The sequence below is a fragment of the Eurosta solidaginis genome, chromosome 3 (genome assembly GCF_040869045.1).
Source record: "Eurosta solidaginis isolate ZX-2024a chromosome 3, ASM4086904v1, whole genome shotgun sequence".
NCBI lineage: Eukaryota > Metazoa > Arthropoda > Insecta > Diptera > Tephritidae > Eurosta > Eurosta solidaginis.
The window spans coordinates 280,253,290-280,280,634 of NC_090321.1; the positions used below are offsets into that span (position 1 = coordinate 280,253,290).

General features: G+C 34.5%; 1 protein-coding gene across 7 annotated transcripts in view; it reads right to left on the reverse strand.

Moving 5' to 3' along the window:
- The window catches only part of Liprin-gamma (liprin protein kazrin), a 512,121-nt gene that overhangs the window by 70,158 nt on the left and 414,618 nt on the right, over nt 1-27,345 (reverse strand). For all 7 annotated transcript variants that reach the window (XM_067776680.1, XM_067776681.1, XM_067776678.1 and 4 more), the window contains one exon: nt 10,917-10,992. The gene's annotated coding sequence lies outside the window, so the exon portion shown is untranslated. The remainder of the gene's footprint in view (nt 1-10,916; nt 10,993-27,345) is intronic.

A 27,345-nucleotide genomic window follows, 5' to 3' on the forward strand; every position in this document is an offset into this window, starting at 1 on the left:
TTAGGAAAGAATGTACAATAAAGTATTTCTAACAAAACTAGAGTTGTCTTAATATTGTTCCTTAAAATCTTTAGAAAATAGTAGTCGAAATTTCTTGTGAGCTGCGTCCTGCGAAGAAAAATTTGACAGACGAAATTTTTCTTGAACATTTCTTTAGTGTCATTTTATATGAATTTTTGCTTTTCTTTAGAGCTGCAGATAGCTCTTAAAACTGCACACAAATAAGGTTTCTGAGTACTTTTTACATTACGAGTAACATAAGAAATCGAAAACTTTAGGGCGAGTACTAAAAACCAACATTAACTCAGAAAATTCGTTTGGAAGCCTCGGCGAATAAAAGCTATCCCCTCGAATGCCAACACAGTGACACAGGACGACAAAAAATAGCAAGGTTCAGAGAGCATATTGCAGACTAGACAAAATGACACGGGGCCCTGGCATGAAACCAGTGTCCAACTTAGTGAATGACCTGATCGAAAATAACTGTTCCCCAGCAAACGTCAATAAAATTGCATGGTCCTCCAAGTAAAATGCCGATGTTTGTACCCGACAAAGGGAAACAGAACAATATAAGTAGATGGTTTTAAGCTTGCAATTACTGGTGTATGCGGATGAAATTGATATTATCGGCTTGAAAACTCCAAACTGGAAAAAGCGGAAAAGATGTGTTTCATGGTGAATGAGGACGAAACGAAGTACCAGCTGTCCTCGTTTGTTCGGAAACCAAAAAACAATATCAGCTCTGAAATCCACCGAAGAATCACTTTGGACTAGGAAGACAATTGAAAAGCAAAGTCCTTCTCGGCAAACGAAAATCATGCTCTAAAAGTCACTTATCGACCGGTCTTGCTTTAGGGTGTAGAAGTATGGAATATGAAAACTCAGATGAAGCGGTTCTGGGAGTGTTGGAGAGAAAATTTTTTTGAGATTTACCGACTTCTAAGCATTGGCGACGGCGGGGTCCAACATTATCTCTAATGGTTAACGTAGAAGTATAAAGTGCAAAATAAGATGAGGGGAGTGAAACTTGTTAAAATTTGTTCAGCAAAATTTATTTGGCTTTACATTTTGTGAATAAAATTTTAGTGCCCATAGAAGTATCTTCTGATCTTTTTACATCGTATTATTCAAAATATTAAGTGACAGGTTTCGAAAAAAACAGGGTCAATATTTTACCGAAAACGAGCAGCCCACTGACTGCAGCTTAACTCTTTAGAGTTATACTGCTTGGGGGTGAAGTGAAACCTCAAGGCAACAAAGGTGTGCTTACATTGCAAAATAGTTCGGAAAAGAAAATTTGAGAGGTTATTCAGAAAATATCATTCAAACAACCATGTAGGTGGTGAAGGTGCATGTAAATTACCGAAACTGTCCTTATTGAGAGTTCGTAAATCACAGCCGAATTTTAAGAAAAATATATGCAGCCAAAATTTTGATAGTGCTTGCTTGCTTTATAAATCAGAGAAGAGTGCCAGAGACCCATATATCAAATTTCAATAGAATGTCTTAATATTTATTCAAGTTATCGTATGCACATACAGATGGACGGACGAATGGACGGATATGGTTGAATCAATTCCCTTTTTCATTCTGATCATTTTGATACATGGAAGTCTGTATTTTTGTGTCGACTCGGTAATGTGGTTACGATCAATCCTCATGTTCCCAAAGTTAATATACTCTATGTGCAAAGCAAGCTGAGTATAAAAACGCAGAGTTTTCGCCTAATTTGGCAAATTTTAAGTAGCGATAGGAGATCTGCCAGAAAACGTTTATTATAGTAATATACCTAAGATTTTACTCTGATTATCACGTTCACAGACAGAAGAACGGACAAACCGACATTACTTAATCAATTTTGTTCCTTCTCCTGGGCATTGTTATACCTGAAAGTTTATATTTATCTCGACTCGTTTATGCCCGTTATGGAAATTAAATTAATATAATCTGTGCGCAATGCACAGCTGAGCTTTAAAAATATAACCCTTGTGACCCAACAATATTTTTTTAAAATTTAATATTAGCGCCATAAACCGCCATGTACATAGGTAAAAGTGGTCCAGCAGGTAGCTTCGCTAAAACAGCATCTGCTCAAGCAGAAGATAATTGGGTTTAATTAAAATTTACAAGCTCTAAATAGAATTAAAATTTCAATGATTTACGGCTTAATATTTCATAAAGTTGTTCAACTCGCCGCCCACTCTTCCTCTTTGTATAATCCAATTCGTGTTGTAACTAATTGCAATATATTTTTTGTCTAACTTTAGTTTCACGCTGAAAATTTCAAAGTGATGTTTTTGTTGTAATATATTGCAAAATTAAAAAAAATGTTTATTCTACCTTTACTTCATACACATACTTGTTTGCTCTCTCTAAAATTTATTTACCTGCCCTTAGGTTCTATAGCGAAATTTTTTCCAAAACACGAAACAGTTCGAGAAAAGTTTTCATTTCACATTGCTTATTTCGCAAAATGGGGAAAAAATCCTGTTTAACATTTTAGCTTTCAGTAGCTGGGCTATCTATCTATTGCATTACTTTTTGTGAAGTGGTGCGCATCAACATGCAACATTAGGGTGGTTTCAAGGTATATGGTGAATTTTAATTTTTGTTCTATCTTTCGGGGCACCCTCCTAAAATATGCCAATAGATCAGAAAATGATTGTTGCAAAGTTTCAGGCCAATCCGATAATGTTAACACGAGCCTCATTGAGGTCAAAGTTAGGAAAAACAGCGATTTTTCAGAAAAAATTTTAGTGTTTCGTCGTTTATGCCAGGAACTTGACTCGTATACCATTGAATATTGTAATGTCCATAGACGTTTGCATGGAAATTCAAAATTAGAGATATCCACTATGACCTGATCTGATAAATGCTAAATACTGCTAAAAATAACCGTTTTATAAAAATATTATTAAGATCAAAATCAATACAAATAAAACTACCTGTCGAATGGTGTACGAGTCAAGTTCCTGGCATAAATGGTTTCACTTTTACTGACGAAACACAAAAAAATTTGATTCCAAAATCGCTGTTCTTCCTAACTTTGACCTCAATGAGGCACGTGTTAACATTATCGGATTGGCCTGAAACTTTGTGTGTATCATTTTCTAATCTATTGGCATATTTTAGGGGGGTGCCCTAGGTGAAAATCTAAAATTGATTTCTTGTGGCCACCCTAATGCGACATACTTACAGGCAAGCAAATTGTACCACTAGTTCTGAAAGATAGTCTTTCCGGATACATTTTCATTGCGTACTGTTGGCACTGATTAAAGCCAAAGTAAAATTTTTCGTGTGAAAATGGGATCCTCTTCATTTAATTCGGTGAATACTTATTAATTTTTTTGATTTATAAATTCAATTCAAGCCAAACAAAAATGTGTTTTTACTCATAGGGGCTTGCTTATTCATGGTCAAAACTAAGTCTTGAGTAAGAAGGCTATCTCTCGAAAAGCCGAAACTAACTTGAAGCACCTACTAGGTTGAGTCCAGTTAGAGAGAGCTCACCACGGTTGAGATCGGTCTCATTAGAAACTATACCGTTACTACACAACGATTCTTTCAGTAGCTATAGCTACGTCACCGTTATTTTATGTGGTATCATAACGGACCTTCATGTTGTCCTTTTTGCGGGGTACTTGAGCGCAATGAAAGGCAAGAATATGAATAGCGACTAAGCACAACTCAAAATCTTTTCGGATATAAAAAAGAGGTCCTTTAGTCTCTTCTTAGAATTTTCTAGAACAAAAGGTCTGTTTCTTATTAAGAGATCGGAAGTGACATTAGTCGACCAGTCTTGAACACATTTCAAACTAATAGCATTTATCTCATGCTCGTATATATCCATTTATATTTGCAATCCGATTTTATTTGGATTATTGAGCACCAAAATGCGCACAAAGGAAGGAATAACTACACACGTATTCGATGATTTTTACGTTTTCGAAAGCTATTGCCGTGATGTGAAAATATATGACCAAGTTCAAATATCATTTATTACTGTGAATGTGTGTCCTTTTGCAGTTAGTCGTTTGTATATTGGACCGCTTTCGCTTCAGTTGCAAGGACGTGAAGCGTGAACCAAATTTCATTTTCCTAAAATCGAGCATTCATCTTTTTTTTTTTTTTAACATATGCAATAACAAAGATTTTTGACAAATTCACGAGTGTACAAGTTTAAGGGAAGCTAAACACAGGTGACTTACTTACACTGGCTGCGAGCCTTAAATTTATACCAAACTAAAATTTTACTGAAATAAAGCATAGGGTGTGGCTAAGAGGGGTACTAGTTAATAGGCGAAATTCAGCAAATAATCACTTTTGCCAATAAATGCTACTTTACGGTAGGTATTCAATTGAAAATTAATCGGAAAAAGAAAATTATACTGTACAAGTTACTTATCGTACTCGGTGCAGAAGCATGGACCTTGACAACATCAGATGAAGCGGTTCTGGGAGTGTTCGAGAGAAAAGTTCTATACAAAAACTGAATTATGAAGAATAATATGGAATTTATTCCTTCTTCACGAAATATTTACATATACAGCTCCCACAAGTTCAATTAAGTTATTAGTACGTATAGCAATTAAACAAATACACATACTCCTAATTAAACAAGATGTGGTCATAGGAATGTTCGCATGTGTCCTAAGACACAAACCTGTGTATCCAACTTATGAAATCACAATTAAATTAACATTTATAGCTGCTCAATGTGCCATCTAATAATGACAATTCGGTTTGTGTGGACATAGTTCAGATATTCAAATATACACTCAGAGAAAAATGCCGTTCTAAAATCCAGCACCACCGGACTCATTTCAAGCTTTTCATGTTCTTACTTTTTTGTTCTTGAAAAACGAACGACCTGTTCTCAAAACAGCAACCTTGTTTTTAAACTGACAACCATTTTCTTGAAAAGACAACGGCTGGTCTTAAAATATGAGCAAATGTTCTATTAATGAGAACAATGTTCTTAAATTAAGAACAACGTTCTTAAATTAAGTTCAAGAAAAAAGAAACGGTATAATTCGTGTGCACTAAAATGTTAAATACAACATTTAGCATCACCTACCAAGCAGTTGTAAGTGGCCCAGCGGCTACGATATTGCGGTTGCAATCGTGTGGCGCGAGGTCTATCACCTCAAACTCTGAAGTTTTTTAAAACAATTTTTTTATATTCTATTCTTTTAACTCTTATTTTTCGTTCAGTTCCACTCATATATGTACAGCTAATTCTCAAACTTGTTATGAAATGTTTTAAGTATATATTCAGATTGGATCAATAAAACGAACAATTTCTCAATAAGAGAAAGACGTGAAAAAATGCATATTATGCGTTTTTTCATCTTTTGGTCTTTAATAATAGCTTTTTTGTTATTAATATTATTTATTAATTACAAAAAAATTATTATCAATAAAAATAAATAAATGGGTACTAATTGGGAAAAATCACCTTCCCACTCCATCCCCCACCCCCTCCACAAAGGATCAAGAACAAACCGTTCTTGAATTGAGACCGAAAAATGTTAAATCGACCACAAATCGTTCTCGAAGCGTGAGAACGAAAATTCTTAAATCAAGCCCAAGTAGTGCTTGTAATGAGCACTGAAGGTTCACATATCAATACCAAAGTGGTCATAAAATACGAACGGTGTGCTTGGAAAAACTGTTCTTAAAACAAGCCCATCTTTCACGAGTTAAGAAAAAACGTACTTAACAGACTTTTTTCAACGAATGTTCTTAATTTTGAACTTGATTCGTTCGTTTTAGAACAATTTTTTCTCTGAGTGTACATTCATATTAGGAAATCCATACAAAGTTATCCATAAGTCATAGTCCGCAATAGAGTAACTAGAGTATAATGTTAATGAGGCTCAAATATTGTGTCGTGCTTGGCTTGTATGATGGACCAGTGACCAAACCAACAATAGACCAACCTGGTCCTTGGAGCAAAGTGGATGGCGCCCTCTTTGGAAGGAGCATCATCTTTCATTCGCATAACATGAAGTGCCAAAGTAACTGCTGTGTTTTAATTCGTGGCCCCTGTGGTGTGGAGGTCACGTGCTCTGGGGCAAAGCAACCTCAAAAAATTAGAAAAAAGAGCTCATTATTAAATCTTCTTAAATACTCGCTGTATGATTTAAATATGAAAACAAAGAAAACTGCTTACATATATTCGCAGAGTTTTCATAATATAATACTTGAAGAATGGATAACGTCAATTCGGTATACAAAACAAATTTACACTAAAAAATTGAAAGCTAAAAATTATTGAAAAATATTATGGCACTGAAAACAATATGCACTCAAAATTGATTCATTAAGAAAATTTAAATTACTCTAATCATTTAAGGTGTCGACCTCGGAATTTGAGATAAGAATTTGAAGCTTGCATAATCCTTTATTTTAACATTATGTTAATGGTATTAAATGCCGTGATAAGTGACATGTGCGTGTCTTGAGATATTCGCAAATATCTCGCCTCCTATGTATGGCTTGCTCGAGTTTCGCGCTCATTTCGAAGTTGAACATGATGAAATTCTTCACAAGTCCAGCCTAAAATACTTTTTCGTGGTCTCATCCACTTCTGGGTTAAGACTCGAGCAGTTGCTGTAACTTTGCATCTATCTAAATTAGATATTGTGACGAATATTAGTAAAACTAAGTGAATATCACATCACTAGTCTGATACTAAGTAAATAAAGCCACAACAACAATAAAGCAAGTTGCCACACTTGTATGTACGTAAACAAATTAATCATCAAGTACACACATACATACAAGCAGCAAAGAGAAAGAGATGTCATCATCAGCTACTACTTCGCTCATATATACACACGCATATGGTTACACACTATAAATATACTCGCCTATGGCTGGTGACCAGGTAGAGGATTCTAGAACAAGAAACGTCTAGACATTTGGGCAGAGAGTATAAAGGCAGCAGAAGCTGAGTAGTCCGTAATCAGTTTGATTTAAGCAAGCTATCAGTTGCGAAGTATAAGTGTTATTGTGAAGTACTTTCAAGGAGTCTAATAAAGACCATTTTTGCATTTTTCAATATTGGAGTTATATATTCAACAGTTTAGTGATTTGAACGTTAGCAGAAGATTTGGAATAACCGGAATTTCCCTAAATTCATTACAATATTAATAAAGCGAACTCGTTCAAATAATGTGTCCGATTAGCATTTGGGTCGCCAGCAATGTCGAATTAAAATTTTAAGAAATGTGCGTGTCACCGCCCTTTTTAAACTCAGTTTTCACCACAATTCCGCAGCTGTAACTCCGGTAATAATTCAGGTATCGTATAAAAGATTGGTGGAGACAATAACAATTGCAATAAATATCAATCGGTGCCGAGTGAAGGCAAATTTTTGGTAATTTTCAGCTTATTTCTATTACAAACATACAGAAATGTATAAACAAGTATTGACCAGCTTAATCAAATCTAGTTGTTGTGCTGGATATTAAGAACTAAGTTCAATTGCTCTTGATTATTGTGACGATAAAGCGATTTATGAAATATTGTAAGCAATGGATATGATAAAATTTTTGAACATTTTGGATATTTAAAAATAAATTTTTTTAAAAACAAAGAAAAGATCAGTTTATATACACTTTCGTACATGTTTTGTAATTTGCACTTCATTATAAAAAATTTTGCGCAACACTGATCATAAAACTTATTATAATTTGCAAATATACTAAGATATTGTGAGTTTTTTTTACATGACAGTAATAACAGAATGATGAGTGTCTCAACGTATCTATTAGAATCAGACATCTCCAACTGGTGTATAAGAATGCTTCAACTAAGATGAAATATTACGTACAATTTTCCACCCGTGACGATGGAACAAATCAAAATCTCCAAAACGTGATTATGTATTTGGGGATTTTTATAGCCAAGGATTTTGTGTTTGAGGAGTAAAAGGCACTCTCTTTTGGTTTTCTAAAGGCGCTGCCCTTAAAGCTGCCTCCTATTTTCATGTATTATTCTAAAATTTGCAAAACCGTATGAATACATAAGGTTTAAAAATTCGCAGTTAAAATTAAAATTAATTCGCCCCATAAATACCAATTCGTTCACCTTAAAGTTTACTTGAGAAAAAGCCCTAAACGTTTTAAATTCGAGTAGTGATTTTTTAAAGTTGGACATCCTTATTATTTAAAGTGAACGTCTTTTTATTTATGTATGTCGGACACATAAAAAATAAAAACAAATGTAAGGCGCGATAACCTCCGAAGAGATCTAAGGCCGAGCTTCTCTTCCAATTTGCGTCGTGCTCCTCTTGATTTTGGCTACAAATTGGCCGGACGGGACCTACATGTTTTATGCCGACTCCGAACGGCATCTGCAAGGCAGATGAGTTTTCACTGAGAGCTTTTCATGGCAGAAATACACCCGGAGCGCATGCCAAACACTGCCGAGGGGCGACCGCGCTTAGAAAAATTGTCTTCTAATTGAAAAACCTTATTTCTAAAATTTTTATGTTGCTTTGCCCGGGGTGTGAGCCCAGGGCATACAGTGTGGAAGGCGGAGCACGCTACCATCACACCACGGTGGCCACCAATTAAGACACATACATACAAATATAATAATAACTTGCATATAAATCTATCTATCTATTAAATTGGCCATAAGTGTAATCTATGTGCGTATGTGCATAAACCTCAATAAATTTAGCAGCCAATCAATTTTCGCAAACACAACCAATGAGAAATTCGAATGATTCTGTAGTAGCCTCAAACGCTTAAGCTCGCAATAATTCAAAATAATAGTCAACAGAAGGCACTTCAAATGAAATGCAAAACACACAAACGCACGTTATTATAAATGGCTTTGTAAAACTGTACAAATATACACATGCAATTTTACAGTTGGAATACTTAAGTTGTATAGGCGCAGGCAGCTCAGCAAGGATGTTAATTAGGTCAAACACATAAATTTGACGTAAGAACTTGAAACACTCAAGGCCTTAAATGCGAGTGGCTTTTCTATCTATACTCGTATATTGAGTCGTATGCTTACGCACACATATGTACATAAAGCTGTGCATACACATGTACACAAGTATGACTTTAGGGTCATGTGTGTATTTACAATAAGTAACAAGAACCCGAGTTAGTAAATTAAGCTGGTGCACTATTGCTGGGATGATAATAATAAAACTAACTATAGCGCAAGACTAATTTAAAGATAACTGAACTGAATTTAATAAAACAATTATTTTAAATCCCCGCACGATTAATTTAAGAATTATCGGCGGCGGAAGCGTTGGCACTATTATATACCGGCGGCAGCGGCAAGGTCTTTTTACCTTCTTATCTTAAAAAGCTTGATTTTTCTATTAAAAAAAATAATATTTAGGAAAGGCTCTGTTGATATGTATTTAAGGAAAGCAAAGTTTTGGCCATTTCGGAAAGATCTGGTGGTTTTGCCTCCAAAGTCTCGTGGATCGTTCAAAAAATGTCAGGAGTAGCTGCTTGCGGAGGGGCTGTCTTTCGTTCACTTATTGTAGGCTGCAAACCTAACCCCGATCTAACGGATTCATACTGCTGCGTCTGCCGAAAAAAAGGAAATACTTAAAATGGTCACACTTGTGTCTGTATGTCTCATGCTAAGAGTAGTTTCACCGCAAAAGATGTTCTGGGCTATCTCCTTATACTCGTCGTCGACACGATTTTTAAATCATTTGTGGCTCCGTGCTGGTCACGCACATAGGCGACTTATGGTTGCTATTATTAGTCATGACTCTCGTGGAACAGTTTTAATGATTAGCATCAATGCTGGCCTATTGTTGATCACACCAAAGGGTGCCTACAATTTTTTCGGGTGTTTTTAAGGGCTACAATTCCCGATGTGCGAACAGTACAGATGGTATAGGACTTCGAACGCATACCTTCGTCGACGTTGCTTTCCTAGAAGCTCTAGGTGTAGCTCTGAAGACTTTCTGACAGACGTTTTTGTCGGGCTATTCAGCCCAGCTACACAAAAGAAACACCTTGAAACGTTAAAGAGTAGATATTCGGCCAAGGATATCGCCCTCGAAATCATAAGCAGTCTAAGTGAATTTCAATGCATAAATCATGGGCAAAAATCGTATAATCCGCATCTACATAATTTACATTTTACAAGGACTCTGGATACAAGTTTTAAAATGTAGACCAAAATTTGCAGACGTTTGTGTTCGAAACATTGATTTCAATAGTCTTCGTTAAACCAAAACGATATTTTAGAATGGAAGTGGACAGATTTTAAGTTGGTGCAGTTTTTGCTAAGGCTTTTAAGCCCGATGCTCGCTACTAACTTAATCTTCCCTAGCTTGGGTTTCAGTGGTGAAGACTTCACCACTTTTTGCATGTAAGGCGCTTATACTAATAACCGTAACCCCCAAATGTTTTAAGAACTACTGGAAATAAATGGTAAAGGCAGGTAAATTTACCGGCAGATTGAGATAATGTTGAACGGAACGTTATATGGACTCAATGGGTTCTAACTATTGCCAGAAATGTGTTCGATGAAAATGTTTAGAATGTCTATGAATAATAAAACTAATATTCCGAAATCACCCAGTTCTCATAGCAAATACAGAAGTTTACTTTAACCTTCCCTACTTGCTCTTTCCTGTTCCCAAACCTGCGTTACTCTTTACAGATGGACCCTTAATCTGACGAAGGCAAACTTACTTACTTGGTTAGAGATTTCATTGGCGCGTATGAGGTAATAATGAACTGAGGCGCGATAAAATGGTATATTAGTAAGAAGGGATAAGAAAAAAATACTGAAAATAGAGGATGCTCGCTTTGAATTTCCAGTTTGATGACTAACACGTTTTAAACTTGAAATCTTGTAGTACAAATCTTTCGTAATATGGATTATTAAAAATATTTGTAATAAACACATACCTTATCTGCCAAACTTGCAAAAGTTCCGCTGAATGACCGATCTTCAGCGCGACAGAATTTCTATTGAGCCCACTATCTGTAAAGATAAAGAAAATTTATCGTTTAAAATTAAAGAAGAATATGGATAAAAGTAAGAAAATTAACTAAATCAAGCAAATCAAATTTATTAACACACTTTTATTCGCTTCCCATGAATTTCTGTTAGGTTGTAACTCTTTACATAAATAAATAAAAATGTTTCGTATACGCAGCGGTGCACATCTTTACAATTGGTGCGAATATTTTTGTGTATAATTAGTTGGTTGGTTTTTCAATCATAACTGGGTGCACCGCATCATGATACCGACTTTCAGATCCCCGACGCTCCGAGCCAAATCATATTTCAGAGCGGGGCAAACAGCAGAATAAAAACGCTAAACGAAATGCTATTTGAAGCGGAGCGGGGGCAATCAAAAAAAAATGTATGCTATTTGCTCTGTTCGGTATTGCTATACACAGCCCCTGCCAATATAGAAGAGCAGTCTTCTACGCTTCTTTAATAAGACAATTGCAGAACATGTTGTGGGGATGCAATATGTATCTGTAGTGTTTAAAACCGACTGTTGATAGAATTTCTAAAAAATTCTAGATTTCAATGTTGTTACCCATTCCATAGGAGTGCTAGCTGGCGAAAATGGTGGCCCTTATAACGCACCACTGACGTAGCAGTTCTCCCGTCCCGTCTCCCAGTCCCGATTAGAGTTTGTGTAAAATATCTGCAATGCAAACTTTTATAACTCTTCAATTTTGTGAAGGATGAAGACGGATATGCCATAAATATTCTAGTAGTCGACCTCGTCACAGGAGAACAGAAACGAAAACGGTCTCCTCCATCATTTAAGCATAAATAGCCCCTTATATGTGAAAACAATTAAGTTTTGCCAAAAATGCATGTTAACTTAAAATTTAATGGACGAATGAAGCAGTGTTTAATACCTGACTAAATAAGGAATTTAAACCTGGGTTCGTTACCTCTAATCCATATATCAGTTTTTGGGGAGCTTACAGGCTTTAGGTGAAAACCGCATGAAATTGGTACATTACAGATGTCCAGATCTTCTTGTACAGTTCTTTTTTTTATGCCAAAAAAAAAAAAAAAATAAATACTTGGTACGATTTTCTCCCCAAGTAGGCTACGGCCGAGCTTTTCTTCCAACGTGCGTCGTGCTCCATTTTTGTTAAGAATTACGTCGACTCCGAACGGAAGCAATGGATTTTCCCTGTTAAGCTTTTTATGGCAGAAATACATACAGAGTGCTTGCCAACCCACTGCCCAGGGGCATTCCTCTTGGAAAATCTTCATTAATTTAAAAACTAGTTTTTAAATTTTTAAGTTGCTTTTCCCATGACTTGAACCCAGGACCCTCGGTGTGGTAGAGTGCCAAGCTCTAAGAAAATGCGCTGGTAGCGAAGAACCTAACTTTCTGCTATTATAGATTTTCTCATGTACATTGATGCATGGAAATGCAAGGTAAAGAAAAAATTCACTTCTATTTTAAAATAAATTACTTTTGAAATTATTTAAATAAAAGTTGAGTTTTAGAAATATATTCAATTTAACTTCCATATGTGTTTGTTTCAGGACATATGTATGCAATTTAGTTGAAAAATCTTTACATATGCTGAAAGGCATTAGAAAGCACTTGTCTATGAATTTTTATCACATCTTCAACATATCACACATAACATTTTGCACTCTCAAGTCACGTAAAACATTCATATGTACGTACCCATAAGTAAGTTTGACGTAATGTAAGTAAAGCGGCAATTACCCACCGACGTGTGCCGTACGTACGGACAGTTGTCGTACGAAACACGTTTGACCGAACTCTAAAGCCCGTAGGAATCAATGTGTGCGTCTGTGTACATGTACATAACATATTTGTGTGTGTATTGTTTACAGATAAGCACTGTTGCCATTGACCATTTTGCATGCATGCTTATGGAAACACCAACTTTTTCCAATTTAAGTTTTAATGTTGTAAAAGGCTGGAATTAATATTAAATAAATATCAATAGATTACATATTTATAATCTGCACTTTTACATAATTATTTCGAATTATTTTCACAATTTTTCAAACTTTAATTAGGTGTTTTTGCATAAAACTGCAAACGGTCAAAAATTAGCGCACAAAAGTTTACTAGGCAACTCTGTCTAGTGAGAGAGCGATCAGCTGACACGTTCTTACGGAAAAAATCAAAATTGTTTTGATTTCTGCGTTCCGGGCTACGTACGTACGGGCGTTGCACGTCGGTGAGTTTTCGTTTAGATTGCACACTCATAAGATAGGTCGTGTCAGCTGACACGTTTTTGGTACGTACGTTCGTGGGTAACTGCCGCATAAATGTCTAAACGCGCACAATACATGTACACATATACGCCTACATATATATATATATATATATATATATAGTATACACCTCTATAGTATAATATATATACAGCAGCGAACATGAAAATAGCACTGGCAATTTTTACAAGTTTCGTCAAATAAATTTACCATTGTTTTTTTTCGATTATTTAAGAAACATTTATTATATTGATGTAGGAACATATTCATCCTACATGGATTAATCCAGAATGTGAGCGTAAGTTAAGTGTAAGCGTAAGTGAGTATTTGGAAGTGGTATGCTACATGGAGTAATATAGAATGTAAGAGTTAGTGTGAGGCGTATGCTTAATATGTAGGGTAGACCTATAGTGTGGGATTGGTATGCTATATGAGTAAACACACAATGTAAGCGTAAGTGCAGTCACTACTTTGTAGCATAATGTGGGTGGTAGAGTTTCATACCTATGAGCGAAATCGTACAGCAAATTAAGGCAAGGAAAGAAGCAGCTGTCGACGAGGTGTGATTTCGATAAAGAAGGTTATCGACGGGTAATCGATTTTATTGACGAGTTATCGGTGAGTTATCGGGTTAATATCGATAATTTTGTTGAAAAGTTTATTATAGGTGTGTTATCGACGAAGTTTGCTATATTGCTAACCAAGTTTGTCGATAGGTTATCAATTTTTATGTTGCTTTATGCAATTCCTTTAAAAATATCGATACAGTATCAAAAAGCTATCGATTTGTCATGAAAAAGTCATCGGTTTCCTACCAGAGAGCTGTCTAGTCTCGGTGTGTTGTCGATTTGTTATTCAAAATTTTTCGTTTTGTTTTCGAAAAGATATCGGTTTACTTTCGAAATGTGGTCCATTATGTATCCAAAAATTATCTATAATTTCTTAATAGGTTATCGTTTTGTTTTCAAAAAGTTATCTATATGTAGTCTGACAGTTACCAATTTTTTCTCGCCTCTCTATGCATTTCTTATTGAAAATGTATCGATTTTTAATCGTAGTACTAACAGTTTGTTATCGGCGTGTTATCGATTTGCTAACAACGACTCATCGCATTGTTATGAAACATATACCGATAAAACTTCAATATAAAATCGATGAAACATCAATAAATCGTCGACAAAAATCGATAAGGAAATCATAATAAGCGGATGATGACTCGGCGATATCAAAAATATAACAAACTGATTACTTGACTATAATAATTCGCGATCGACAGTACGCCGACGAAGTTCTTCTCTTATAGCCCGAAATTACTTATTTGTTTTCGTTAAAGTTACGCTCCAAGGCAACCTCGGAGCAAATGAAATAAAACTCAGAAAATTCTTAATAAAAAAATCGAGCTTTTCGTAAAATTTTCTTGAGTTTTGCATTTTTTTTTGAAAACGTGTTTGCGGTTAGTTTGCACAGCTTCAGTTGCGAAATTTATGTAATTTTCTTTAATATATTTAAAAAAGTAAGAATTACATTCACGAAGTTTCATAAAAAATTCGACTCCTATTTTTATGTTCCTTGCTGCATATTTACTACATCTTAAGTCGATATGTATTTGCGCTTTGCAACAGTATTTGATGTTTAGAAATTTCTGATAGTATGTTAAAGTCACTCAAGTATGCACAGTATGCATTGAGATAGAGTCCTTTTATATGCAAATTTCTTACTGATTTACATATGTTGTCTCTCAGCAAATTACTTTAACCGATTGTAGGCGAAGAAATGCTTATCTTTTCTAGCTAAGAAAATTTAAATTGAAAACCCTTTATATATGAACAAATGTGGATATACAATATTATTGAAGCAATCAAAAGTTAGTTAAAGTAAACTTCATACTTTATTTTAACTTTTATCTTCTCTCTTTCTCTTCTCATCCTCTTACTTTGTCTTTCTAGGTTAGCTGTACCAGTAAAAGGCGGGCACCATCTATATTTTCCATAATTGTATAAAGATTCATATGCAACACACATACACTATAATAACATGAATTTGAACCATTTGGCGTGATATACCACTCGCCAAACTATAAAGTTACGCCAGCCAAGTTATAGTTAACCCCTGCACTCTAATACTTATACATATGTATCACAAAAAAAAAAAAAAACAAAAAAAAAAAAAAACCTGGAAAGTGATGCCTTTTTCTTATAGGCCTCGTTGAGTAGAACAGGATTCGGGATACAAAACTTTTCAAACATCTCCGAAATCTGCAGTTCCGGGTTAAAATCCGGGCGTTATAGTTATATTGATTTGAAGTTTCTAACCATTTTATGGAGAAAATTATAGGGCTTACCAGCGGCATGCTGATAGTTAAGATAATTTTTGTGAGAGTATTTGTCTAGCAAACACAAAATTTTTAGAGTTTAAACGGGTTTTTTCAACACTATGGACTTGATCAGTCTATGTGAGGCCCTAACGGAACAGCCATTTCAACCTACGGCTTTTTCAACTTTATATGGAGCCCGTAATTTTCTGGAATCGCCATTTTCGTTCATCCCTTTGCTGAAAAAGTTGTTTTGCTCTAAATAGTGAGCATTGAGTGAGATTTCTAGAGTACCGGGAAAACATTGTGCTGCCTGAAAATTAATTTGCCTTCATTGAAAAAATTAACCTCTCCTCTTAGTAAAGTAATGTATCTTCTTATCTTTCCTTCCTTATCTCGATGTTTGACCCCTTTCTCTCTTGTATATCTTCCTCCACTCACTTTCTCAATTTTTCTCTCTTTTAATCCCGATTTCTTTTCTTTCACTCAACCTCCCTCTATTTTTCTTCATCTCCTTCCCTTCTCTATGTAGCATTCTTTTTATCTCCGTGTTCAATTTCCACTCTTATTTTTCTTTTTGTAGCCTATGGCTTTGTGTTTACCTCTACCTTTCTCTCTTGCTCTTCTTCTGAACCTTAAAACCCTCATTACCACAACTTATTGCATACGCGGATTGTAAGAAAACATTCTGGGATAACTCAGATCCGAATTTCGATCTGGATCTCAGTTGAAGAACTAAAAAAAACACACTTTAGGAAAATATCGCAGGTATCTAGTATATAAATTGGCAAGCCGAAATTTTTGCATTGGTAAAAAATTCAAAAAGGTTAAATATTGCGCTTAAATATCAATATAATAATGACACTAATACAGGCACCAAAAACATAATCTATGAAATTGTTGTCATGCACATACTCAGATTTGATTTCGAGAGTAAATGAACGACATATTTATTTTTTGGAAGTATTGCCGTCGCGTTAGCAAATATGCATAATGTGTAATTTTCTTTGCTGATATTCAAAGTGTTTACAAAAACCAACGATAATATTTAAGTTGAAATATTTATTCATTTTGTTGGTTGAAACAATGTTGCTTTATGCAACTCCTTTTCTTTTTTCTCTAACATCAATAACTAAAATAAAATGCAATAGAATGAAGTAAAAAAATTTAATCAAATAAAGAAAAGAAAAGAAAAGAAAAGAAAAGAAAAGAAAAGAAAAGAAAAAAAAAGAAAAGAAATGAAAAGAAAGGAAAAGAAAAGAAAATAAAAGAAAAGAAAATAAAAGAAAAGAAAAAAGACAGAAAAGATATGAAAAGGAAGGGGATGACAAATAGTTGAAAAGAAAGAAAAGGCAATGAAGAAAAACAAATGTATAGTTCCGTGTCAACCATTTGACGTTAATATGTACGATTAACTTTTCCGAAAGGCTGCCTAATAATAAATTTCAAACAAATGCCACCATACTGGTCCACTTTCCGGAAAGAAAGGGTCCTAAATATTTGTCGAAGAGTAACCTCTGTATTTTATTTCAAGCAAGTCGTTCCATTAATAAGGTTTTGTCGAAAAGGTCGGCCTCTGGGTCAATGCCCGGAAAGAAAAGTTTCTCAAATAATAAGCGAGTCAAGAAAGGAACCCTCTACTAAATTTCAAAAAACTTGCGATATTAACTTCTTTTTTTTAGAATAGGTCGGCTTTCGTTCACTTTTCGGAAAGATATCAAATAAAGCGGACGAAATTGTGAATCAAAAGCATCCTCGAATTCCCTTGAACATAACACATAATTTCGTCAAAATCGGTCTAGTAGCCTGGGAGGAGTACAGTCACAAACACACATACGTAAATAAGAAATATGTATGTTAAGATATGTATGTATATGTATATTAACTTATGTATATAAATTTGTGGTTTCCTTTAGACAAAATAAAATGTTTGATTATATTCTACTTTTAATTCAATTGAGTTCATGATTCAAACGATTCTGACTATGCTATGGAAGTTGAGCAGGCATACGATTAACTTAAACTGGAATTACTAAATAAACCCTTTTGTTCAAGCGTGAGATTCAATTTAACTTCAGTTAAACTTATTACATATTTGAATTATACTTGCTTTAAACAATATTCAACATAAACTTCTATGTATTTACATAACCAAATTATAATGAAATAAAGACACACATATACCAACCATATGCTATGAATTAAGACAGTCTATATGGCAACCAATAACTCGGAACAATGATTTGCAATTGTTAACCAATTAATTTTTCTGATGTAATGTTTTGCTAAACTTGTAAAAAATGTATCAATAGAACATAGCTTGAAAATTTATGTGCAGCATTGCTGGTTTTTAATTTCTTTGTGGGCACAATTCACTAGAAATTACTTAATTAGCTACAGGTTTGTTCTAACAGATAACAGATCGTAAAAGATCTACACTTCTTAATATTGTTACGAATATTAGCCACACTAAGGGGTACTGTCATCTCTAAACCGATGCTAAGCAGTGACTTGATGCACATCACTAATCCAGTCATTATGTCTACACATATGTACGTACACGCAGCGGAGAAGCAACGCACAAACACATGCAGATATATTATCTGAGATGATCCCTAAAGTATGCAAGTGTGGAAAGTATGCAAGTGGAAGTGTCTCTCACAAATACACGTGCATATGAGAGCTACACACGTGCATCTGTAGTTATAATTATATAGCAGTAACTAAGTAAATTCTGGAAGCGCCTAGAAGATGCAACGAGGAAATCAAAGAGTATAAAAGGCAGCAGCAGTAGAGGCGCTAAAATCAGTTTTGATTAAGCACGCTATCTGTCGAGCAATAAAAGTGAAGTACGTTATATTGTGAAGAATTTTAATAAAGGCCATTTTGCATTATTGAATAGTGGAGTTATTTATTCAACAGTTTAGCGATTCGAACCTTAGTAAAAGATTTGAAATAAGCGTAATTGCAGTAAATTCGTTACAATATTAAAATGATCATGATCAGTGCACGGTTTTACCTAAAAATTGAAAATTTGAAATATATGCAAGAAATATGTTCAAATTATGTCTGTAAAAATAAGCTGTGAGTACTTGTAATTTGCGAAATTACTTCTAGAAAACGGAAAGGCTACTTCATGAGTTACGTTTTGTTTTTAAAAGGCTTTCGGTGCTGTTTTATGGTCCTCGATTTGTATAGGATCTATATGGAATGTTGTTTAAATCCTTACGAGATCAGTTAGAACGATATTGGGTATCATTCTGTATCATTAAAAAATAGAATCTATGTAGTTATGTAAGTACCATGCGGGATCATTTCAGATATATGTGGGGTTATTTTTGGATTGTTTTCGAGATTATTTTGAGACCATTTCGGAATAATTTCTGAACTGCTTTCGGACATTTCCGTAGCCATGTAGGGATAAGTTAGGCTTATTTCAGTATAACTTTTTGGCAAGTACAATAAGATAATAACACAATCATCGAGTTATCAGTTTGTTGTTGGTTTCCAATTGGAACAAAATCTCGGCCCAAATCGCCTCGGAAATTTATCGCGATTGTAGCTATTTTTAACTATCGAAGGGTTACCTGTATGTCGTCGATAACGTTGCTTTGAATAACAAAGCGATAACACGTCGGTAACAAATAGTTACCACGTCGGTTTCAAACTGATAATTCATCTATCACCACACACCGATTACAAAACGTGCCCGTCGGGTGGAAAATCGATAACGCGCTGATATAAAAAACAGTAAGTCGTTAATACCAAATCGATAACATACCGATTAAAAACCATAGCTCGTCGATAATAAACCGATAACGCGCCAATTAAAAACCGATAATCCATCGATAGCGGTTGTAAACCACCACAAACCGTTAACATTTCCATAGTCATAAACCGATAACGCGCCAATTAAAAACCGATAATCCATCGATAGCGGTTGTAAACCACCACAAACCGTTAACATTTCCATAGTCATTCCATAGCATGGCGGCTAAAAGCTGATAAATCGTCAATAGGAAATCGACAATACACAGATTACAAGACGATAACCCATCAATAACGATCGTTATCAACTATCAATACGTTAACCATTCAATGACAAATCGAAATCCGTTCCGATACGGATACTATTACGAATTCGAATTCGGTTTCTAATATTTTCTTATTATTTTCTTATCCAAAAATTAAGATAAACGCTCTTGAAATCCATAGCGTTTGTAAAATGTAGTCGACTCACTCACAAAAGAAGTACTCATGAAGTTATAGGAAATTAATGGTTTTAAGTTGGCGGCCGCTATGGTGTGGTGGTAGCGTTCTCCGCCTACCACACCAAAGATCCTGGGTTCACGCCATGGGCAAAGCAACATCAAAATTTGAAAAACAAATTTTTTCAATAAGAAGTACGTTTTGCAGGGTTGCCCCTCGGCAGTGATTTGGTAAGCACTCCGAGTGTATTTCTGCCATTAAAAGATTCTTAGTGAAAGCACATCTGCCTCGCAGCTGCCATTCGGAGTCGGCGCAAAAGATGTAGGTCCTACCCCGCCAATTCAAAAATTTAAAGGAGCACGACGCAAATTGGAAGGGAAGGGCCGCCTAAAATCCCTTCAGAGGTTATCGCGCATTAATGGGGTTTTCTTCTCCTCGTTATCAATGCGAGATATCGGGAAGGTTGCATTAAAATAGAGCCAGGTAAATGAATATATAATTATATAGATACCGTTCTTGGTCACCGAAACCTCGCCGCTCTCCTGTGGGGCAGGACGGCGTAGACGGAAGCTCTAAGATACATTGTCGGCTGAAATGTACACATGCTCATCTAAATACATGTGTTTATTTTTATCGGACGATTGCTATCAAAATCACTGGCTGTGTAAGCGTATTCTTACATTTGCTTCAACGTTAAAACTTCTCTAAATCATGATAAAAAGACTTTCTTACATATTTTTTGACAAACCGTAAGTGGCCAATTTTCGTTGTACAGTTTTGTTCTCTCCATACAAGGGATATTTTATCATCAGTTCTTATTTGTACATTAAGTTAGATTGAGTTAACAGTGGATCTTTCAAAATTTTCAAAATATTGAAAATCCTTTTCCAAAGTTTTCTCTATTTTATTTTGTATATTGGGGCTTGCCGTGGTATGGTGGTAGCGTGCTCCATCTACCACAGCGAAGGTCCTGGCTTCAAGCCCCGGGTCAATTAGAAACAAATTTTTTCAAGTTCCGTCCCACCAATTTGTAGGAAAAATTAAAAGAAGCTCCCTTCTAAATCACTTTGGAGATTATCGCATCTTGCATTTTTCATACATTTTTTTATATTATATTTATATATCCTTGTACACATTATTTTTTTTTTGGATTTTTGTCGTCTGTTCATATTTGCTTATCAGTAAAATTTTCGTGCATCATCATAATAATTAATTGGACACCATGGCGATTTGGTCGTTGTATAAAAAATCACATCAGGTATCCCTGTTTCGCAATAATTGACATAACTTAGGAGCACCAGGTATTCCTTTTCCCCTATTCCCAAATACATATGTCATAAGCCATAGTTTCTGGGCCGGAGTGTCATCGTCAGTTCGCATATTGTAAGCTTATCTGCTTTTGCGAATTCTCTTCGAACTAATAATAATTGTTATTCAATTATTTATACTTTGTTATTTAAGAAAAACTTGAAACCTTAAGCTACACCTTTATTCATTTGTCATTTCGTACACACGGCGAATTAAGCAAAAATTGTGGCCCAAAACTTTGTAAATTGCACTCTTTTAAATTGAATAATATATGAATCCATGGATTCGAGCATTTCTAATAGGGTCTACGCATGACTGTAGCTAACTCGACTCGAAAATGAGTTTGATTTTGATGGAGTCTGTAGGGTATTAGTAATTGGTAATAGATTAATTGAATTTAACTTTGTAAATTTATTACTTTGAATTTTTATAATTTTCAATATATATCCAAATGTTATTTTTCAATATTGAATTTTTTTTTGAAATTTGTTAAAACAAAAGATTTGAAAAGACTTTGAATAAACTATACCGAAATACATTAAAAACAAGTAAGAACGGGACTGTCTTCGGCTGTGCCGAACACTTCATACCTTTCATGGATGGGGTTGAACAATAATCTTATCCCGTTCGTAATCTCCGAATAATCGGATGTATAAGATAAGAAATATATAGTGAACAGATCTACATACCTTAACGATTTTTAAGATAAATATAAAATAAAAAACAGGTAGGTACTTTGTGTGAGGATGCAAAGTTTCAGGTTTTTTGTGGTCTGCGTGTAAAAGCTATGACTACGAATCACGTATTTCAACAATATATGACGTAAACGTAACTATTTGATGAAACTTGATGAAGCTTCTAGCCGTAAAAAGGGGGCAAAAATTAGAGTTTATATGGGGTATATACTATGTATACCACCGATCTCAATGATTTTTTCAGACATCAATATATGCTATACACGTAAGCATTTGGTGAAATTTGAAGCTTCTAGCTGTTAAAACGGGGCAGAAATTGCGCAAAGTTTCTTATCTGAACAATCGGTTGTATGAGGTATATACTATATATACAACCGATCTCTATGATTTTTTCAGACAACAATATATGCTATATACGTAAGTATTCGGTGAAATTTGAAGCTTCTAGATGTTAAAATGGGGCTAAAATTTGCGAAAATATATATATATATACTATATATATATACTATATATACCACCATATATCTACTATATATACCACCGCTCTTTATGATTTTTTTAGACAACAATATATGCTATATATGTAAGCATTCGTTGAAATTTGAAGCCTCTAGCTCTTAAAATAGGGCAGTAATTACGAAAAGTTCCTTATCTGAACAATTGGTTGTGGGGGATATATACTATATATACGACCGATCTCATCATTTTCTTCAGGCAACAATACGTGCAATATACGAAAGTATATGGTGAATTTTGAAGCTTCAATCTGTTAAATTGGGTAAGATATTACAAAAATCCTCTTTTTCTGAAAAATCGGTTGTATGGAGGATATATGCTATAGTGGTCGATCTGGTCGGTTCCGACAAATGTCTAATCGGACACCCAAATACACCCGCTCACCAAATTTTATCAAGATATCTCAAAAATTGAGGGACTAGTTTGCATACAAACAGACAGACGGACAGACGGACATGGCTAAATCAACTCAGCTCTTCAACCTGATTATTTCGGTATACTTAATGGTGGGTCTATCTATTTTCCTTTAAGGACTTACAATTTTCGGTTTCGTGACGAAATTAATATACCATTTCATTTTCATGAAAGGTATAAAAAAAGAGTTTTAATCCTAACCTACAATTTGGCGATCCTACCTAAATTTGTGCTACAACAAATTAATGTACTTAAATAGTGCGCCTAAAATCATGCAAAAGAACACTTTTAAAAACCAAATATTAAATAGTGTTGTTCAAAATAAAAGCAACGTTTAAAATCATAATAGAAAATTTTCTTGAAAGGGTTAAATTAGTTATTCTAAAAATATACCACATTCTTTGGTCCTTAAATAGTGAAAATCTGAAATATATTAATATACGTTTTGTTAGTGGAAATCTCCGTTCTTGCATAAAAATATGTAAAAATCAGCAAAATTTCATAAGGAAAAACTATTTAGAATTGTGCTGTATATTTTATTAAATGCGGTCTCAAAAGTTAGTGCGGCTACACGTTGAAAGAAATCGACTACTTTGTATCCCGTTCGTACTGAAATCAATCAATATTCAACTTTAATGGCCTCAGCAACTTCCGCTGCTAAATGTTCGACATGCACAAACTCTTCGTTGTTCTTGGGAATAGAGCTAGCATCTTCATTTGTAGTGACGTCAAAGAGGATAAATATAATAAGAGATGTCACTCATTAATGTTATTCGTTAGGGTACTCCCAGGTTTTTTTTGGGCGAGATGTGCATAAATGTCTTCTGTACATTTCGTGGGGTATTTGTGTTTATTTTTTCAACTTTATTTAATTAAATAATTAATTCTCTTTCCAAAAATAACATTTGCATAAGGTGCCTACACGGCATGGATAATTGCGAGACAATTAAAAATGTCCCTCACAGAAAATATTAGACATACATTTTTTTCATTTCCAGCGAGTTACTCGCCACTCGTAGCAGACTGGAGGCTCTTATTTATTTATCCTCTTTGGGGACGTATAATAAGTTTAGTGGAGACGAGGAGCAGCAGTAATAATGTTTTCTGACGACATTCAAACTCATTGGTCAAAATTGTTCGAATCTTCAATTTTAAAGCCATTACAACAAAGGACATCAACAAAAACCATTGCACATATCTCATCGCTCTATTGGTAACGCAGTGAGTAAAGTTGTAACATAATAAGAAATTAAAACTGAATACAAATAAGACTTCATCCAATTGAACTTACGGTCATACGCATATCTTCAACGACTCTTATTATTAATCATCAAACGCTGCATAATAAATATTGGTATATTTTTTATATTAATAATATATAAGTAGAATATTAATTTAACTTTCTGAGAATATTTTAAAATTATTATTCTTCACAGATATATTTTCTTTTTAACTTTCATTAAATATGTATCATATACCACCACACGACAGACATTCATCTACACCAACACATAATAGAAATTATTCACTTATTGACTTACAAGATCATAATCTTCAAAATGATCTTATAAATCCTTATGTGAATCAAAATAATAATGAAATTTTCGTCACTTCGGGGAAGTTGCCTCAGTTTTGGACAAATTGTGCTGAAGCGTGGTTCATCCACGCTGAAATGCAATTTAATAGGAAAATATTAGTCAGGAAATAACCAAATATGAGTATGTAATTACTGCACTTCCACAGAATGTCATTATGAAAATTTTAGACTTCATTCGGAACCCTCCTGAAAATAATAAATTCTCTGCAATAAAGAAAGTTTTAATTGAACGGCATTCTTTGAGTGAGAATGTCAAATTTGACAAGGTTTTATCTGATTCTGAGATGGGAGATCGTATCTGTATATTATCGGTCTTTAGTATTACTCTCTGGTACTAACTTCAGCCAAGAAGTTTTTAAGAAACTTTGGATGAGAAAACTGCCAAATAATTTGAATGTAATTTTAGCTAGTTCAAATTTTAATGATATAAACGGATTAATGAAATTAGCTGATAATGTATAGGAGGTTATCAATAAATATGAAATCGCTTCTGTTAATAATTTTCAAAATTCAAAAAGCGAAAATACATTAATATCTAATTTGGTTCAAACGACCAGTCTTATGTGCAAACATTTTCAAAATTTGTTGTTAGAATTATCAGAAATTAAGAAAGAAATTAATCAAAATTATTCCAGGCCACGTTCTATAAGTATAAATCGTTTTAGAAGTCCTTCCAGATACAGATCCAATTCTGTGAGAATCCTAATTGGCTCTGTAAGTATCACTATAAATTCGGGAACAAGGGTAGAAAATAACAAAAAACGCAATAAAACATTAATATGGGACGACACATCAACTAAAGCTTTGAATGTATTAAAGAAAAGTTTGCATCTAAGGTATTATTAAATAATTTTAATAAAAATGCAAAACTTTCTTTAAATGTTGATGCATCTAATACGGCATTTTAAAGTTCTACAAAGAGAGCAACAGCAAGATAACGAACTTAAAGAATTGATATCTGGTCAAAATTTCCGAAATCTTAAATTGATAGAAATTCCAATGTTAAGTTTTAGCATATGGTGTGAAGTTTCAGAAGAAAATCCAAGAACATTTGTACCAAAAAATTTGTGGAAAATATTTTTATACATTACATGGAATCACACATACTGGTACAAAAGTTACGCGTAGATTAGTAAACAGTCTATTCCTTTGGTTTCCAAAAAGAAGTATAAAGTTCCTTGGCATAATGCAGCCTTGATGAAAATTCGAAATTTGCGGAATAAATTTTTTCGCAAATTCAAAAATAGTAAAAATATGGTGTTCTTCGCTAAGTATAAAGAGTTTGAAAGGAAGTTCACGTGCCTGGATAAATTTTTCCACAGAAATTACATTTTAAGTTTTGTAGAAAACTTAAAAACAAATCCAAAATCGTTTTGGAATTTTCTTAACTCGAAAAAATCTGTGCCGAATATTCCCTCCTCTCTCTTGGCGGTAAAGCTGTTGATACTCCAGCTGATGCTACAAATCTGTTCGCTGAGTTTTTCATGGCCAACTTCGCGTCGGACCCTGATAATAGTGATGACATTAGTTTTAACATACAACCATCGATACATTTTTGAAATCTTGCACTGTCTTTTGATGATGTCGTTTGTGGCATCTCTCGACTTAAACAGTCATCAAATACCGATGTTGATGGTCTTTCAGCAATTTTATTTAAGCAGTGCGAAGCTCTTGTTTATCCCCTTTTATTAATATTTAATAGTTCCCTTTCCTCGGGTACTTTCATTGACGCGTGGGAAACTGGCTTTTATTACACCTATTTTTAAGAGTGGCAATAAAAATGATATTAGCAACCACAGACCCATTTCAAAACTTACCGCCACGTCAAAGAAAAATTACTATCTAACTCGCCCCTTACAAGGGTTAGTGAAATAAAAGATCTGGGAATAACTTTTGACTCCAAATTTACTTTCGCAAACCATATTGACCGTTGCATCTCGAAATCGTATGCCATGCTTGCATTTCTTAGGCGTCATAGCTCGGAGTTCACTGACCCTTACACGTTAAAGCTTTTGTATACAGCGTTTGTGCGCTCTAAACTTGAGTATGCCTGTTTCATTTGGTCGCCGTATGTTCAGTGCCACATTGCAAGAATTGAGCGGATCCAGAAAGTATTCGTATATTTTGCTTTGCGCAGCTTACGCTTCTCTGAACCCATTCCGACTTATGAAGCTAGATGCGTATTGATTAATTTAAAGTCGCTGCAGAACAGGAGACTAATTGTGTTGCTGTTGATTATTTTTGACGTTTTTCGCGGTGCGACTGACTGCCCAATGCTACTTGAGAGGATTTTCATAAACATTCCTGCCAGAGCGCTTAGGAATCTGAATTCTTCAATGTTCGTCTTTTCAAAGCACTTTATGCAATCAATGCTCCAATTACTAAAACCTTGATTGAGTTTAATAGAATTTTAAGTTATTTGGAAATAGATTTTTCTTGCTCAAAAGAGTGCTTTTTAAGTACATAAACCCTCTTTATAAGTAAGCCATTTATTTATACTAGTAATTTGCCTACTGATACCACATATTTCTACTTAGCCTGTAAGATTTTGTATTCTAATTGGCTTAATAAATAAATAAGTAAATAAATAAATAGTTAAGAAATATTTTTGGGCAAATATGAATAAACAAATTAATTTGTGGTCTAGGGAGTGCATAAGTTGCCAGAAGTCAAAAATTTATCGTCATACAAAATTAAATAAATAAATAAAAATAAATGTAAGGCGCGATAACCTCCGAAGAGATCTAAGGCCGAGCTTCTCTTCCAATTTGCGTCGTGCTCCTCTTGATTTTCCCTACAAATTGGCCGGACGGGACCTACATGTTTTATGCCGACTCCGAACGGCATCTGCAAAGCAGATGAGTTTTCACTGAGAGCTTGTCATGGCAGAAATACACCCGGAGTGCTTGCCAAACACTGCCGAGGGGCGACCCCGCTTAGAAAAATTTTCTTCTAATTGAAAAATCTTATTTCTAAAATTTTGATGTTGCTTTGTCCGGGAGTTGAACCCAGGGCATACGGTGTGATAGGCGGAGCACGCTACCATC